The sequence below is a fragment of the Mchenga conophoros genome, linkage group LG12, assembly GCF_057382185.1.
Source record: "Mchenga conophoros isolate Kocher_MC1m ecotype Shallow Benthic linkage group LG12, M_conophoros_male_GT1.1, whole genome shotgun sequence".
NCBI classification, from domain to species: Eukaryota; Metazoa; Chordata; class Actinopteri; order Cichliformes; family Cichlidae; genus Mchenga; species Mchenga conophoros.
The window spans coordinates 17,931,362-17,947,298 of NC_140537.1; the positions used below are offsets into that span (position 1 = coordinate 17,931,362).

The window sequence follows — 15,937 nt, forward strand, 5'->3', positions numbered from 1 at the left end:
TCTTATTATATTAATTATTATACCAATAGCTAAAGACATTATGTGCTACTAAGATAAATGCACAAGTAACCCTCTTTTCACATATGTTTTCCTGTAAAATATTTGCTTACATCAAAAACATAAATATGTATTAGCTTTATCTTGTCTTTCTCTCTAAAATCCACATGCATTTACTTCACTGCAGAGATGGTAATTACAATCACACTAAATAGGCTTCAACCGTATCAAAAATTAATTTATATCAAATTTATTTGGGTTATCCATTGCTAAAACACATGGTTTTTGCATGCTAATGCCATATATTTTGAAACATTCCTGCAATTCAATTACTTGGGAATATCATTAAAGGCAACAAATTTACAGTTTAATTTGTGTGGACTATTTAAGACGCTCCAGAGCTACAGAATCCCCTTCCTCTGTAAGTGGATTAATTAATTTGAATCAATAAAGTCCCTTAGTCGGTTTGCACCACTCCCACAAAAAATAACTAACTCCACACAAAGCCTTATCAGTCGCAGTGGAGGTCCAAACCCTCCCTTTTCGGCTACAAAATGAAGTTTTGCTGAGACAATTACTGGCAGATTTCTGCACTTTATTTTGCTCCTTAAGCTTTTTGGAAAAAAAACAACTTTTTGAAATGTGTTAATCTGTTTCTAGCGTGAGCTTGTGTTTGCAGCACATTTTTCCTTTTGAATACCAATAATAACATGTCTGTATATATTTTTTTTAAAGTTGGTATTTAAATATTTTATCATCTATTTCTTTAAACCCAGGCGTTTCAAGCTTTTGTTTTTCTTGGAAATCATAATATAATTCAAAGAAATTATCATTTGAGATTTGAACACTCATGAGTGATGGATATGACCAAGATGCATCTGGAGGAGAAATTCGTCTCAAGTCTTCTAGTTTTATTTTTATTTGTTTATTTATTTATTGTTTGTTTGTTTGTAATACGCACATTTAGAAATGTTCGTTAGATGTGCAGGATATAAGCTTCAACTACCTTCTCCCCTTTCTGTATCCTATTACCAGCTCCACAGCGTGGCTGGAACGTTCAGCTTGTGAGTCTGTGTGTGTGTGTGTGTGTGTGTGTGTGTGTGTGTGTGTGTGTGTGTGTGTGTGTGTGTGAGAGAGAGAGAGAGAGAGCGAGAGAGACAGAGAGATCCTGGTAAATATTGATCCTGTTATACCTACCATATTAAGGACTACCACAAAGGTACAGTAGGTACTTTACAGGCCTGGTCTGAGAACTAATTACCACTGAATGTGTCCCATTGCAAGATAGAATTTGTAGTTTTACAGCTGCCTGGTTTATTAACAGCCCATGAATAAACAGTAGTTAGTTTTAGCTCAAAGAAAGATGAGGATGTTAACTGGAAATAATAGTTAACTAGCGTGTCACATACAACCCTGAAATGAAAATCTGCAATCCAAACACAGATGAAAATTCAAAAGTTGTGTTTTCATTGAATAAGAAATGGAATAATCTGGCTACCTAGTGGAAATGTAAGTTAAGCATAAGAATCTGTGGATTTAAAGAAAAAAAATCTCCATTTGACAGGTTTTGTGCAAAACAGCAGGAGACCGAGTTGGTTGATGAGTTACTATGACAACCCTTCAATGTAAAATTCATGTAAAGAACAATATTCAGCCTCCACATGTCAGTGTTAAACATTGGTTTTGCTGTTTTAGTGTCATTTTATATTATTGGAAATGCATAAAAGTGCAGCATGTTGCCTTACCGCAAAAAAGAGAGAAAAAAAAAGAAGCACCTCCAGTGGATTACCTCAATTTCTGTGTGTTTCCTTAAACTTGTAAACAAGATCATTCATGGTACATTTGATTCCTACTTTCAATTAAGGAATTAGTTCAGCTGTCTTCAAACATAAAGATTATAATGTGTGATTTGTGTCAACTTTCACTCCTGGCTTCTAAGAGGAATGCCCAGTTTAGTGTTCAGTTTTGAGAGCGCGTCTGAAAATAGTGCTGACAGATGACTCTTATTCATAGCAAGTTGAGAGTGTCTTGTTTTAAACAGGCTGAGAATAAAATATTCATCAGTGACAGGTAAGAACATTAAGAACATATTGTTCGCACACAAACACACGCCCATACACACACACACACAATGTCGGGTTTTCCTCTCATACTCACTTTCTCCCACACTCCTTTCCTCCGTCATGGTGAGGAATCTGTTGCAGAGGTGTTGCATTTCTGTTTGTGTACGTGGCCGTCAAAAGTCCGGTGAGGAAAATATGAACAGCTACACGTATAAAGAAAGCTGTTCAGCAAGGACAGCTTATGTTGCATGTATCAGTGCAAGAAGAACACAATGGTGTGATGCATATGAGAGCGTTACACTTGCATGACTTGCTCAAAATGATCGGTTTGTTAGTGTTTCTGTCTTCAGCTTCTCAGAACCTGTTGGTGAAGTTTGCGCAGCTGGTGAAATGTAATATCTTTCCCGTTAAATTTCCTTTTATTTTTATTTTTTTAGCTAACAGTAAGAAGTTTTTTTTAATAAAAGTGTTATCAGTCGTTTTAGTAAAAACTCAGACCTTTGCAAAATAAAATGTGTCACTCAACAATATCACAGAAATGAGGAAAATTGAAGACATCAAATATAATATGAAGCACTGGATTAAACTGCTCTAAACAGATGGTGACAAAAGATGGTCTCTGTCTTTTAAATTGCCACATCTGTGTTGTAAAGCTGAAGCCAACACAGATTCTATCAAAGTCACAAGCTAACACAATTCAGAAAAAAAAGATTAGCAATATCTGTTTATTGAAAAAAAAAAAAAAAAAAACTTGATTTTAGTTGTCTGCTGCTGCCCACACAGTGGTTTGGTACAGATTCAGTTCAGCCAATGATGAGTAACCTGGAAGTGCCAACCTCTTTTTAAGCTTACTGAATGCAAAATAAATTTGTTTATTAATTCCTTTTCTTAAAGTTTTTTATATTTCCAACAGGTGAGATGCATTTGTTTCTAATGTTTATAAATGATGCTGAAGCCATGATGCCCATTAAGATTGAAAGTGTGACTTTGCATGAGGCAAGTATTTGAGCACCTTGTTTTAAAAAATGTGCCCATAATGTGTATTACACATTATGTGTATAACACATCATGGGCTGGGGTCAACAGAAAGCAGGAGGTTGACTGCTCACTTGTAGTCGCATGATAAGGTCAGGGTAAATCGGGAATGGAGATGTAGTGTCTGACAAGATCCATTCAAGCATTGGAAATTGGTGTCTGTGTCATTTTTTTCAACAGTGCTAGTTAAAACTGAAAACGTAGAAGATGTCTTACAAGTGCCAAATGAGATGCATTTATATTTTTGCCTATTTCACTCAGTAAATACCAGCTTCAGAATCACTGAGGCTATGCATCACGTGGTAACGAGGCCTGCGAATCAGTATGAACACATAAGCATAGGAAAGGACGAAAGATAGCCAGGTGACAGCAATGGAGATCACGTGGAACACAACAACTACCATCACCACCGGATATACTCACCATCAAAGGACTCTCAGTCAGAAGTGGACAAGAATGGAAAAGTATAAGAGGAAGTGTGTGTTTCTTGCACACATCTTTTGAAAATTACTGTGGCACTCCCATTTAAAAATGTTTTTTTACATTGTCATTGTCTGGCAATGGCAACATCACCGATTAGATTTTGTATCATTTTGCAAAGTGTAGTTAACTAGTGACACAGTCTTAAAACATTTATTTTTTTCCCTTTGTTTTGAATGTGCCACTAGCAAGTGAAACATGTTATGGAAATGCAGATACTATTGTGAGAGACAGGAAACGTGGATGTTATGTTTTCAAGTTCCATAATTCCATGATTCAGGTTCCAAGAAAAAATAAATAAATAAAAAGCACCATTCACTGTCCTTTTAGATGCGTTTTTTTATGTTAGGAGAGTGGGCAGTTGGGCATTTTAACCTAAAACACTGTAATGGGTGACACCTCAGAGTTATACTCGCACTCCATGTCCATCTACTCAGAACAGCACTACCAGAAACTAAGCACAACCAAGAGCTGCCCTTTCAAAATGCTTTTACCCTTTAATGGCTCTACACAAAGGTACTAAGTTCTAGACTCGTAAAATGACAGAAAATCAATACTGAGGAGAATCTGAGCTACAGCAAGCCCAAATAATGTGTTAGACCAGAAAAAGTAGTCAACCTGGGTGATGCTAAACCTCTGTTTAACCTACTAACAATTTAGATGTAGTAGTCATTTTGTTGTGTGAACTGATAGTGCTCTATTTTTTTCCCTTTCTTACAAATGCTCTTCCAGAAACCAACTAGTTCGGCTTTGCTGTTATTTCAAAGTGGAATGCATTGTTGTTAACAAACAGAAAACAATCACTGGTACTTCCCATAATAATAACTAAAATCCAGCCGGATGTGACCATAATCCACCAGTGGTGCCAGGGCATATGGAAGATCTAGAGGCATGCCTCTCCATCCTGGTGGATCCATCTGTCAGTCTTTGCTGGTGCTTTGCTGCTTTCTCTGGCACATTTGACAGCCCCACGCATCAGCTAGATTAGAAAATTATATAAATGTAAGGTTGGAAAGGTGTAATTGAAGATGGCAAAAGGGCTGATTGGGAGACATTTAAATGATTATTCTTTAGTGTTCAACACGGAGGGTGTGTGGCAGAGGCCGCAATGAGAAATACTTTGAAATTATTACCGTTCCTGACAGGTGGATGACAAGTCTCGCTCTATCTCTTTCTCCTCCTGTGAACCTATGCACAGTATCAGTATGTACATTTATATAAGCTTGTGCTCACAGTGCCTGAGTTTCCGTGCTCCGCTTGTAAGCGTGCGCTTGTAAGCGTGTTGTATAAATGTCTTTGTGTGTCTTTGTCTGCATTCACTCATCAGGATGTGTGAACTTGGATGTGATATTGCTGGCAGGCAAGAGTATAAGCCCTGTGGAGCTTCTTACTCAGAGGCACCACAAAGCAGAAAAGCTTTACATCAGACGGGTTACAGTATCGCTACAATGACAGCATCTAATGGAAGAAATAAGACACCTTGTAATGAAGATGCTAATTTAAGAAATATCACACTGTTCTCTGAAATATAAATCAGAAGGACAAATATAAACCAGACGCAGATGCAACAGTGGAAGGACGACTTAGCCTGAGAAAAGGGATGTTCCACCTTAATTAGGTACATTTAATATTAAATATGAAATAAATATTTTTCAATGAAACCTTAACATATAATGCCAAAAAAAGGAAAATGAGTTGTTTTTTTAAAATAAAATTATGATGAAATTATAGAGCTCGACTAATGAGGGGTTTTTCCAGCTAATACTCATATTTGGAGATTTAAAAATCAGATATTCAGAATCAGCTGGTTGTCGTGACATAGACAAACTATGCAACATCAACACTCATAATGTTGCTGAAGGTCGATTATCTTGTTTGCTGTGACAAATGTTAATAGTGATAAATTAAAATTTTAAATGTTTAAATGTTATTTTTTACAAATCTTTTAATAACGTTGTTCAAAGGGTATTTATTGTACTTACAGGAAAGTTTTATTGTCATCAGCTGGTTGTTTTGCATAGTATCACATTCAGAGCAGATTGTAGATTATGTAGATTCTCATAGATATTCTGATTCCAATATATATCATAAATCTGTATGCTTTTGATTCTGCAGACCTCTACTTGCAGAAAGGTTTTTTCCTGTCTCCTGCGTCTTGATGATACACACACCCATGTTTACCAAATGGCTGAAACCAACTTACACTAAAATCACGAACTGTGCATCATAAAATTGCCATTGTTAGTCAATCATGAGTTTTGTGCAACAAAAAAGGACTTTTATCTTGTAAGTATGTAAAGAAAATACCCTATGCATTGCATCGTCCGAATCATTGTAGAAGAATAAGATTCTTACACAGGAAAAATTATTCTTAAAATTAGAGCAGGTTAGGACCTTCACTCTGTTGCATGCGTGGCAATCACACAATGCCACAATGAAACAACTGACATATTATTTTTTCCCCTGACATAGTCAGACGTTTTCTATCTCTGCGGTTTGAGTCAGAGTTGTGCTCTGTCATGTTAAATGCAGTTGACAGAAGGGGCAGGCAACACCCTAAACCTCTGGTCTGAGACTTTGTTTTCCCTAGGCACCAAAGCACAATACTTAATCAGACTTTGGTCTGTGAACTGCAGACTGTGGCTGTTTAACTGTAGTCTCTCATGTCACGTTTGCCATATTCTGAAAGCTCGTAGGAAACACCTTAGCCAGATTACTGGACTTGCTAGAAAAACTGAAGTAGTATACGGGACTTTAAGAGTGTTGAACATGAAAAGAGGAGTATTAGTGATTCTGATTTGAATTTAATGATGTAAAAATAGCAAAGACAGCTGTGAACAGTTTGTGTTTATCATTATGACTAAAAAAAAATATATGACTCAGTTTGGGTATACCACAGTTCAAATGACCCAAGACTGAGCTCAATAATTAGGTCATGAAGGTTTGGTAATGAAAGAATCTGCATAAGAAGATAAATAGGTTGATTTTGGGGGTTTTTTGTTGTGTTGGTGGTTTGCTAACTAAACCTTAACTTTTGAAAGTGATATATCCCCCCAAATAGGAGAAATAACAGCTTAGAAAACTTGACAAACAGAATGAATTCTTTGAGGTGTTTATATCCGAAAAACAAGATACTTTTTTGCACACAAAGATCACAAATTCTTTAGTTTACCTTTATGTACCTAGTTTACCAGGTACATAAAGAATGTCAACTTAACTTAAGAAATGATTAGTTCATTTATTTATTTATGTATGCTTTCACACTGATTAAAACTTCAGGGTTTAACAAAATGTTATAAAAAATGTTGCTATTTTGTATATTGACATCCAGAAAAAGTGAGCATATGTAAATATACGACATACGCTCATAGAAGCAGTGTCACTTCAAATAATGAGGTATCCTACTTAAAATGCAGTCAGTAAAAAAAATAAACAATTAAAGAGACAGTCTTACTGTCTAAAGTAAGAAAAACCTATCTTCCATTAACTGAAACAGCAGAAGTATGGTATGCACTGCTCTGAATCTACAAGCAAAAGACCTGCTGTTTATGCTCATGCTTAATACAGTATAGTCTTAGAATGGGGGGGAGAGAGAGGGGGATGCCCTCTTCCATTGACTTAAATGTGTGAATATTAATCAAGTTTACATTTGTGATACTGTGAGTTTGGTCTGATCGACTGGTCTGAAAGCTTATGAGATCTCCCTAATCAAGAAATAAATCATCCCATTTTCCCGCCTTTCTTACTGCGCTAATATCTATGATGTTATCCCTGCATTGTAAATATAGGGCTGATGTCCTATATTGGACCACATGTCACATTAGGCTGATTTAAATCTTCTGCCACTTGCAATCGTCATACAAGTTCAAAAAGCATATTATATATGTTTATTTTACAAAATGTATTTAGGGTGAATACACTGTACATTGGCTACAGTAACAAGAAAATAGCCTTCCTTCCCAATTTACACTCAGCCCCATGGAAACAGGGTGAAAAACGTGGGGGAGATTTATGTGGAAGTTAAGGCAAATACAGAGCAGTAAGTGCAAGGGAAATTGCTTTGCTTTGTTACCATGGCCACCTGAAAATGCTTTGTGTTTTTCTCCAGCACAAGAGATGATGAACAGAGAGGGGAGCGTGCGGCAAAATATGTGTTCATGACAGATCTGAATGTTAGTTGATTACATACAAGATTAACTGTATTATGCGTGAAGATATTTTCATTTATTTCTTTCATACAGATTTAAGTGTATTTGACATTTTTAACTTCTGTGCCTGATTTATTTCACTCATTAAACTGAAGATCATGACTACATGTGATGTATATTTTGAATTCCTTACAGTAGTAACAAGACTCACATTTATTTCATGTACAACTACCCTTTTGGAAAAATGTCAGACTGGAATTACAGAAGGAACAGTGTGGGCTAAAGAGTTAGCCATGGCACTGGGCATAACCCACCTTTCAAAAGAGCCAGATGGAAAGGGTAAGGTTTCAGTCAAAATATTGTTTTTGGATTGAGGTGTGTAAGTGTTCCCTCACTCTTGCACTCTTTCAATCTCCCTACGTCCTTGTCTCTCTCAATCTTTCTCTCTTGTGCTTTCCAGCACTCCTTCAAATCCTCCTCCTGTTGTGTTTTATCTGATCTTGTCAAAGGTCTCCCCTATAAAACCAACGAAAGCTCATCAGAGCAGACCTCTGGAGACCCGGCTCGGTAAGTCCTGGTTAGGTTGCGTTCAGCTAATATTTATCAAAAATGCCAGAGTGCCGAATAAAAAGTCAGCACTTCAAATCTTTTTTTTTTTCGGAGTGATTCACGATGAAATGTATGGTGAAAGGCACCAGCGGTCTTAAATCAGCAGTTTTACTCTTAGACGCTTGATAAACATGCGGCCCACAGGTTTGTGTCTGGCCTGATGGGGCTGTGGGGCAGAAAGGTATGTGCTTAGTGGTGATTGTGTGCCATGGCCTCCCCTCATTCTCCAAAGTCGAACACACACAGAGTGACCTTGTGTGGAGCAGAGGGGTGGGCAGACACACTAAAATCAGCTCACGCCACGCAGTACTGTTGGCAAAAGAAAAAGATGATCCTTCAGGATTACACACGCACCCACAATTACTCACTAAAAAGCATTAGTTCTACCCGACTCTGCATTATTATCTTTTTTTTAACTAACGCTAAATACACTTGCACGTATTCCTACATGATTCTCATAATCATCAGCTCCAAGTGAGACTGCAGGGTTGCCCCAGACTACTGTGGACTTGTTATACAAGCACCCATAAATCCACCCAGAGTTACATAAACCTGTCAGTGAGTTCATTACAATAATTATTTTAATTTTCTGTTGATGATTTAATGATAAAGCAACAGAAAAAAATAGAGAAAATAAAAAAACAGTGAAAGCAGTTTTCAGAAGAGAGGCCATGCCATGTTTCCTGTTGAACACTTGTCGCCTTCCAGCTGACAGAACACTTTGTGTTTCACTGCTGGCATAGCCCACAGTGCTGTGAGCCATAGCAAAGGAACACCTTCACCCTCACTGGCACGCAGTTAGAAGCATATACAATATATACACAGAATATATGCTTAACAGTCCACATGCATGAAAAAGCTATGAAAACATCATCATCAACCCAGCGGTGATGCAAATTAGGATTACCATACTTTACTGTTAATTTAAAGAAAAATAAAAGCAATACAAAAAAAACCCATCAGTTCCTGGGTGAGAATACTTAAGTCAGACCAACAAAGAATACCAGCTCAGCACAGACATCTGCAGCCTGTGCATACAACTGATTAGCAATTATAAATAACGTTATGAAACCACCTTCGTATAGCCTTACGAGAATTAATCAGAAAAATATAATAAAACTCAAACTTAAGCATCCACATGCAAAAAAAACAAAATCAGAACATTGTCATATAGCTGCAGTGTGCAATGCTGTGGGGTTTTTCAGGTTTCCCGATAAAACTAGCACGGAGTTTGTTAGATTGTTCCAAAGGTATTGATGAGGGCTTGTCAAAATCAGAAGAGAGTTAGTGCAACATCCAATGAAAGTAGAGGTTACTGGAGAGAGTACTGCGATACCTAAAGGAGACATGCAACAGCTGCACATCACGAATTATGATTTTGTTTACTTAGCATAACTGCTATGATTGAGATATTGCTAATTTTACCCGTTCAAATCTAAGACGACTGTCCTTGACTTCACTGAATTGTTGTGGGGTATGTTTTTGGTACTTTAATCAGCTGCTTAATCTTTACATATCTCCTGACACTCACTCAGCAAGAATAAACATTTAGCAGAGTATCTTTCCAAAATATCCACCAGTGCAGAGAGGTACCCTCATTCAATCACACACAGCTTCCTCTCTGCCTGAGCAGCTGACACGTCCTCATACAGTTTATTATAGCTTATAAAGTGACTTTTGTTTTTACTCTCCCACAGATATGACTTTAAATAAGGTAAAGCACAAAGCTCAGAGAAAAGTACAAACTGTTTTTTTTTTTTTAAAGAAATATAAAAATTTCTAAAATTAAAACTGTCTCATTAGGACAAGATACACATGTAAGGGTTTTGTGATTGTGCTACAGCTTTACTGGTACTTGTGCTCCTTTCTTACCATTTTTCTCCACACTCATAATCAGACAACCAGGATTTGGTCATCTGTAGTGCACTCTATTGATATTTGGGGGGGTGTACTAAGGGGAAGTCTTTAACCAAAATACACAATAATACAATACAGCATGGTCATATCATCTTCGATCAAGACACTGAATCCCTCATAGAGGTAGGTCACAATTAAATGAGCTCCCCCCAACAACCCGCTCCCCACCCAATTCCCTTCAAAAAAGATTAGTGAATTCCTGCTCATGATGTCACTGCAAATGTACCGATGTATAGGTACCCTGGATTGGATAGGTGTACAGGTAGTCATGGTGACAGAAAAACTTCCCCAGATAAACAGATTAGTTGATTATCTGTGCCCAGAAACATGAAAACAATACAACTAGATCAATACAAACCATATTTCACTGTCAGGAGTGTGAACACCTATCATCCAGGGAACACCACTGTTTTATCTCGTGTCTCAGTGGATCCACTCTTTTGGATGTATTCTGGGAAAATACCAATCTATAGTCTACTCATCTTTCCTTTGTGCCATCAGTCTCCACATTAGCAAATTGGTTGACTTAAGAGGGATATATAAAACACTAATTTAGGTGTATTGTTCTGTCATTATCTACATTAGATTTTGGCATCAGGTATGAGAGCGTGACTGGAAAATTTGTGATAAAATTACAATTACCCCTGTGCCACCCCCGCAAAACTCAGCTAATGTACAAACAGTCACAGGGGATGTTATGATTTAAGCTTGTTGATTCCTACACCCTACTGAATGTATCATTTAGAAGGGAAAATGGCTTACAGTCTGGATGCCAGCGGCTTTGGGAAATTCAGAAGTTTTCTTTTGGATGAAGATGTATGATTTTTATCAGGTAGCAATGAAAAGGAGAAACATTTCCTGAGTAATATGTTTCTTTTAAAAAAAAACAAGACTGTAGGTGGATTTTAGTCATAGATAAACTCAGCTAAATGAGCTTATAATTACGAAATTATAGGTGTATACCACTGCACCTGGTATTTTGACATTGGACAAGATGCTATCAATGCTGACAAATCCCTTCCAGTGGCTCATTTATTTGCACAATTACACAGATTGGTTATGCAAAGAGTAGGAGTATTTGTTATGTAAAGTTATACTGTATATGTATATATACGCATACTTTTAAGAAAGATTAAAAGAGGATATTGAAAGTTTGTGTGCAGCAGAACTGTGGATATGTGAAGGGGCAAAAAGGGGAGTCTTTTTTTGCCACTGTGGAGGTGGCAGCATTCTTGGTAGGGCTTATATGCCAGTGCTGACAAAGGTCTGGGGCATGTGTATGCATCAGGGGAAATGGGGGGTGGGGGGTGACACTGATCCCTCAGAAGGCTATATTTACCCAAGAGTGATAGGGGCAGGTGGATTCAGCTGGGATAGAGGGGTAGGGGTGGTAGAGATGGTTGGAAAGAACCGGACCTGGTTTCAGTTCAGTCAGAGACCGGGGGCAAACAGACAACCCAAATTGGGGGTTCTATTCAAAGCCAGCTGGTCTGGCTTTATTACATGCAGGACATCTATTTAAGGTCATTTGTGGCCTTTTGTTTTCTTTTTATCCATTATCACGTTTGTTTGTTTTTTTCTCTTTTTCAACTTTTTTTTACCTGTTTGATTCAGTCGGGCCTCAGCTGGTGCTGGAGGGTGTAGCTTCCTGGAGAAGCAGAGAAAAGGCACGGGTGAGTTTATAAATTACACCTATTCCACTTTTTTTTCCACCCTCTAGTCTGAATCTCATTCTCTTAGTGGAAAACCTGTCTCTGTCAGAACTTCAAACACTTTGCACAGCAGGTCATGACATGTTTAACAGATTAAGCCATAATTTGGATATCTGAGCTGCACAATTTAAACCATTCTGAAATTTATTTTGCAGCCGCATTGCCTAATTGTTTCATTATAGCTTCGCAGGATTTAGTGAATGATGTCTTTGTCATGTAACCCAACACAGAAGTGCCTATACCAGTATGAACAAGGCTAGAATATCTACTTAACTGCTGTTTACATTTAGATTTCCCTGCTCCTGAAAAAGTAGAAAGACACCAAAAAAAAAAAAAAAAAAGAGAAAAAATCTCAAACAGTGTTGTAGGAGGAGCGAGGTCCCAGCTGGTGCCAATCACCTCTGTTGAGCACTTGGGGAATAGCTGATTGAGGCTCCTGGAAGTGCGTGTGTGTGTGTTTAGTTTTAGGAGTGTACATTTTTATGTCTCCAAGGCAAGAAAAATGGTTAAAGTCAGTAAAGTGGAACTTTATATTGTGCTGTTTCTCAGTTTCTAATTCTTCACAGTCAGTTTAGGTTACTTGTACCGTTATGGGTAATTGCTCAGAACATCTCATTGCACGATCTGGAATTATCAGTGAAAGAAAGAGCGTGGCCTTAAAGTGTTGTTTGCTTTAGAAATGACTCATTCCCTCAAGGTGGCTGCACTAGATGCAAATACATACTTCAGATGAAACGTGTGTTTCCCATTTTGGTGTCTAAGGAAGACATACTGGACAAACTTTTGATTGACAGAAAGGGGACTATTCGTCACCAGGGGATGTAAGAATATGTCATTTGTCCCAAACTGCGTAAAAGGCTTTTATTTTTTAAGTTTGTTTCCACATTAGATTTAAATTTGTTGATGCTTATAAATTTCATATCTTTAAATTTGAAGTTCAGGGTATTTTAGACTATTTATTAAAATCGTTACTAAGTCAACTGTTGACACAGACAGTGGATATAAAACTTTATTATACTCCTACTTGAAAATGAAAACAGTTTTATTTTTCATTTTTAATATACATCTAAACTTGAGAAGTACACATGCACACATGTCATATTATTCACCCAAAAAGCAGAACAGTAGAAACTTTGACCCAGTTTACAGGAACAGTGCAGTCCTTACTTTACTGCTTCTCTGCCCCTGAATTCCATGGCTTTGATGGTCAGCGGAGTTGAGGAAACGCACTGTTTTCTTTCTCCGTAGGGTGGTGAGCGCTCTTGTACAGTTGCCTCTCTGCCTTTGAAACTCACCTCATCCTGTCTTTCCACCTTCCAAGTCAGCTATTGGTTTCATTGTTGCTTCCAGTTTTTTGTTTTGTTTTGTTTGTTTTTTATGTTGTATGAATAGTAAGTAAATTATAATTATTAATACATTTTTAACTTAAATGGTAATGTCTCAAATGTGAATGTCAAAGTTTGGTCAGTGATAATACGAGCACAAATTTTCCCTAAAAATGTAGCTTTTAGTTTCAGTGTTTCACTTTGTCTGGTGTTAAGTGGAAGGTAATTCAATGCAGATATGCATTTTGTGGTTTCCACTGTGTCACAGTGTCTTTGTATAAATTAGAGGGAACGTTAAGATACACTGTAGAAGTAATTTGCTGATTTGTTGTTACTGTGTAGCTGCTGCTGACAGAAAGCATTGGTAGTATTTAGTTTCCATGGTTATTTTGTGGCACCACTGATCCAGATGCTCCCGAGTTACTGAAACTATGTTACTGTAGAAAGTGCATTTCATTTTTAAAACAAATTAGAACTGAACCAAGACCAATTACACATATGGGAGTGATTTCAATTGTGATGCATGAAGTACCTTGGTTCTGTAATGGCTTACAGTAACAGCGTAGTAATTCTGCTCTTATTTTTTTCCTTTTCATTCCCCTTTTTATTATCTTTATTATTTAATTTTGGAAGACTTCCAGCAGCGGTCCATCCTTCTGTTTAAAAACTCTGTTTCCTTCTAACCCCCTGAGCACTGTCAAGGCCAGAAAACAGTATGACGCTCCGCCGCCATGATACAATGCTTGTGTGCCGGGGCCGCCTAAATCTACAAAACACGAGCGCTGGCGCTAGGCAGCTCTTTTGATCTGCAGCTAATCTCAGTTGCCTGCCTCTCCTCTGATCATGTCTGAATAAGAATGAGTTGGGGGTGATCCTGGAGGCACAAAGAGCTTTAGACATCACCGCTTGTCTGCCAAGCTCTACTGTGTAACACAGGTCTGCGCCGATGGTCGGCCTCGCTCTCATACATCTGAGCTGGGAAATCCTCGTTTAGATACGCAACGTATTCCATTCTAGTTGCTTTTCTTCGCAGTGAGACACTATCAGCTGCTTGGTGAGAGTGTGGGAGAAGTTGCAGAGCCATGCTGAATGATTGTTAATTGTCAAGAGAATTGGCTGAGGTCAACAGCTGCAGGAGGGACTTTTGCTGTGTAATAGTTATTATGGGAAATCAAAACAAAGCTAACTGCAGACTTTTGTGCTATAGTTGGATGCATTGCAGCTGGTTTTTGTTATTCAGGAAGTGTAAGTGCAACTTTTTACAAACGATCATCTTTATATTACTCTTTATATTGTAATATTCTGTTAAAAATAATGTAACTTTACTTATTCTTCAGTATTAAAAACTGCTTTTATTGCTCAGCATGTAACTATATTGCTTCTGCTGCCTCTAATTAAACCACCAATGCCAGTGACCCGTATTAATGCTTTCTGATTTGCCTCCTTTGTCAGCAGAACAAGTTTTGCCAGTTCCTTTCTAAAATGCGCTTATGTTTAGGGAGCGATCATGGATGTGGTTTAAAGAAACCATAGTTGATGGTTAAATAAGAAAGAAACAGCTGTCTCCCATCACATGTTACGCTCAATATTATTTACAAATACATAACAAAGCCAAACTTCAGCTGTAATTTAAGTCTGCATTTCTTCTTTGACATGTTGATCATGGCACTTTGCTCAGACGTGGGCTCTGTTCCACTGCCGCACATTTAACACTAATAATGTTGTTTCAGAAACAGCTTTTGCACCACTTCAGGAAACACCGGTGGGCACCCCTTGAACTGAGACATAAAAAAAAAGTATCACTGGCATCTCTCTTTTATAGGCACAATTAGAGAAAGGGCAGCAAGAACAATGGAATAACTGTGCCTTTGTTGGAGCAGTTCATAGGGAATTACTTTCCAACCATTCAAAATGAGGAAAAATCATTAGCAGAAAGTGAGTTTCTTTTCCCTCCCTCTCGCGAAGCAATCTGCTGGAGACAAAGAGAACTTTGAGCCCTTGATATACAGACAGTAAGCGTGGCAGTTAAGCACAAAGAAGACACGGGGAGAGGAGGAGGTGGGAGAGAAAAAACCACCAGGGATTAGAATAATGAAGGAAGTAAATTAAAAACAATTAAAATATTTGTAGGATAGCGGTTAGAGATATTTAATATTTGTTTTGTTTTTTTTAATACTTGGCTAAAATGCCTAAACAGACGACCGTGTTGAAGTAGTTTAGGGTAAAAAGTTGGTTAAACTTTGGGGCACAGAGAACACCTCCAGTGAACCCCTGTGCTAAACTTCTCCATTCCCCTAAGAAGGGTGCAGACCTCCCCTGCAGGCAGCACACTTAATTGCAGTGCCTGTACACTGTGTTGTTCATATATAGCAGATGGCACACACTGATGGCACCTGTCACATTAATGATATATGTGACATTAAAGCATTTTGATTGTAAATAAAATAAGCAGGCAGTCAATTTGCAGGTATCAAGGCTGAATAATCCCCTCTGTAGTCGACGTGAGCTATTTTTATTTTCTTCCCAATGTGATCATCTTATTGAAATTGTTTATTATCATCCATTCGACAGGTGGCACGGTTAGTTCTTCGAATTAAATATGTGGAAGACGTGCTTGCTTTGTGGTCTGTGTCTCTGCGTGTCGAAAAGCC

At 37.8% G+C, this 15,937-nt stretch overlaps 1 protein-coding gene across 2 annotated transcripts in view; it reads left to right on the top strand.

Moving 5' to 3' along the window:
- The first annotated feature begins 11,666 nt into the window (after window positions 1-11,666).
- mef2cb (myocyte enhancer factor 2cb) overlaps window positions 11,667-15,937 on the top strand; it is a 68,878-nt gene continuing 64,607 nt past the window's right edge. Inside the window, exons 1-2 of one of the 2 annotated variants that reach the window (XM_085294130.1) lie at window positions 11,669-11,772; window positions 11,864-11,922. The gene's annotated coding sequence lies outside the window, so the exon portion shown is untranslated. Of the gene's footprint in view, window positions 11,923-15,937 lie in introns of both variants that reach the window. The other variant, XM_085294129.1, reaches the window with a different exon arrangement.